Source organism: Mus caroli, chromosome 7 (assembly GCF_900094665.2).
Source record: "Mus caroli chromosome 7, CAROLI_EIJ_v1.1, whole genome shotgun sequence".
Lineage (NCBI taxonomy): Eukaryota > Metazoa > Chordata > Mammalia > Rodentia > Muridae > Mus > Mus caroli.
The window spans coordinates 54,660,000-54,662,864 of record NC_034576.1 but is presented as its reverse complement, the minus strand read 5'-3'; the positions used below and the strand labels follow the sequence as shown (position 1 = coordinate 54,662,864).

General features: G+C 38.0%; 1 pseudogene; it reads right to left on the bottom strand.

Annotated features, from left to right (window-relative positions):
* Window positions 1-719: 719 nt before the first annotated feature.
* Window positions 720-1,770, bottom strand: LOC110297300 (annotated as a pseudogene).
* Between the last annotated feature and the right edge of the window lie 1,095 nt (window positions 1,771-2,865).

The window sequence follows — 2,865 nt, the reverse complement described above, 5'->3', positions numbered from 1 at the left end:
TTGAGAGCTTTTTCATCTGAAGGTAATTCTAATGCTATTAAATTCACAAATATGCTATTTTTATTACCCAATTCTAATGATCTAAAACACACATTGCAAACATACAAATATCTATTCTCTCCACATGTCAGCGCCCATCCATCATTGTTTTGGAAATGGGGAGAATAGATTCCCCTTAAATTGCAAGTCAGTAGGTGTTTCTTTACAGTTAAGTTTAGCAAACTTCATACAAAGTAGTAATTAACAATGATCTTCTTTACTTGTCAACTCACAAGCAAACACCTTCAAAAGTGAATTTTGTTTAAGTTTCTGTACTAAAATGTAGAAAACCTGAATTCCACAAATATTTAAAAGTTAAAAATTCCTTAATTTTTTATTCCTGGTACCACTACCACAATTTACAGGGCAATATACCTGATGTAATGAAAAGAAAAAGAAAAAGANAAAGCTACAACAGATAAAAGACCTCAGGAATGTACATCTAATTGACACTACATTGCATTAATCAGAGGCTGCCCTTTTTGTAAACTGTGGCTTTGACAGTCCTGAACAAGCAGGGCTGCAGTGACTCTTCTGACTATGGATCACCGTCCCTTCTGTGGCAGATTTTTACAGTTCCGCTAATGCATTGGGGACGACTGTCTCAAAGAAACCTGCAGCTTTCCTGGCAACTCCCTGCTCCCTCTCCTGCTAAGAACTATACCTGTTTCTGTTTTATTTTAAAACCATCTGCTACCATACCCACCACATCCACCTCCAGACCCATAGCCACCACCATAGGGACTGCCTGAGCTTCTTCCACCAAAACTGCCCCCCTTCATGTGTCCATAATTTGATTGTTGCTGTCCACTAGAATTTCCAAAGTCATTATAGTTCTCACCACCACCATAGTTACCTCCATCAAAATTTCCTCCTTCATTGTAACCATCATATCCCCCTCCTCCACCACCATATCCATCACCCTGGTTCCCATGGGTTGCCACCACCCACCACCACAATAACCTCCCCTACTACTATAACCAGGACCACCACTATAGCTGCCACCATTATCTCCTAATCCATTACATCCACCATCACCACATCCATAACTACCCCTGCTGCCACCACCTCTACCACCATAGCTTCCTCTTCCACCAAAGTTTCCCCCACCACCTCCAAAGTTTCCTCCATGACCCATAAAGTTGCCAGATCCACTTCCACAACCTCAGCAGACTGCATCTCTTGTTTAGAAAAGGCCCTTTTCACTTTACAATTATGCCCATTAATAGTGTGGTATTTCTGAACAACAGTTTTATCAACTTTGTCATGATCATCAAAGGTTACAAAAGTAGATCCTCTCTGATCCCCACTCTGCCTGTCTTCCATAAAGTCTATGGTTTCAATCTTGCCATACTTTTCAAAGTAGCCTCTCAGATTATATTCTTCCATATTTTTTTCTAATACCACCAACAAAAATTTTCTTCACTACTAAATGGGCACCAGGCTTTACAGAATCCTCTCTAGAAACTGTACTCTTAGGTTCCACCACATGCCCATCAACCTCATGTGGCCAAGCACACATTACAACATCCATCTCTTCAACACAAGAGTAGGTTACAAAACCAAAGCCTCTGAAACAATTTGTTTGGGGATCTCTCATCACCACATAGTGTATAAGTGTGCCCATTTCTCAGAATGTTCTCCTAAGCTATCACCTGTGGTTTCAAAGCTCAGACCACCAATAAACATCTTCCTCAGCTGCTCTGGTTCCTTTGGATCATGGCCCTCCATTTTGAGACCAGACTTGCCTCTTCCAACTAGAATTCCTAGTGTCACTTCTAATCCCTAAACATGAGACATATTTTTCATTTCTCTGTGTCTTAAACTTATTTCATTAAAAATTTGCTATCAATATATAATATAGTTCTTCAGTTTTTCTAAGTATCTGTTAACCGTGTGAGTGGGATTTTTTTATTGACATCTTTCAAGGATGGGTTGCTCTGAATGTATTCATAAAACTACAGCTGACTTTTATATGTAGGCACTGTATTCCCCAACATTATGGAATTTTGAAGATGTTGAGGTTTCTACATATAACCATGTCACTTACAAACACATGGTTCAGAATCTTCCTCTGCCTGCTTAGATGGTTTTACTTCCTGTCTTTGCTCAGTAGACATGAGAACAATGAGACCTTTGAAACTGATACTAAACATGATCCAACAGTAGCCAAATTCTGTTGCCACTTTGTTTCTATATTCAGTTTACCTAACGTATATTTTTCTTTTTCTCATGAACATATGATGAGGTTTTTTTGTCATATGCCTTTGGAATCAAATTATATAAGAAATTATTACTGGTGTTATTCATGTGATTTAAAAAAGTATTGAACCATCTTTGAATGTCAATGATAATAACTACTTGACCATGGAAAATGATCCCCTTCATGTGTAGAGCTTGGTTTGCCTGTATTTTACTGCCAGTGTATTAACATATGTGTTCAGCTGGGATATTGACCTATTCTTGTATTGTCCTTATTCAGCTTTTATATAAGGGCAAAATTAGCCTCATGTGTGTCTTTATCAGCATCATCTCTTCTTTGGAAGAGGTTAAAGGGGTGTGCCTTACTTCTTTAAGTATTGGTTACATAGCACAGATATTATCTGATCCTTGTCTTTTCTGGATGGAGTAAGTTTTACACAACTGACTCAGTCTCTTCTCTCATTATCTATCTGTTCATGTTTGGTTTAGTCTTAATAGCTCATGATAGACTGTCTATGTACCCATTTGTATGTTTCTTCTAGGCTATAAATTTAGCAAGAACTTAAAATATTTTCTCTCATCCTCTGTATTTTTACTGTATATTGCAATGCTTCTTTTCATATT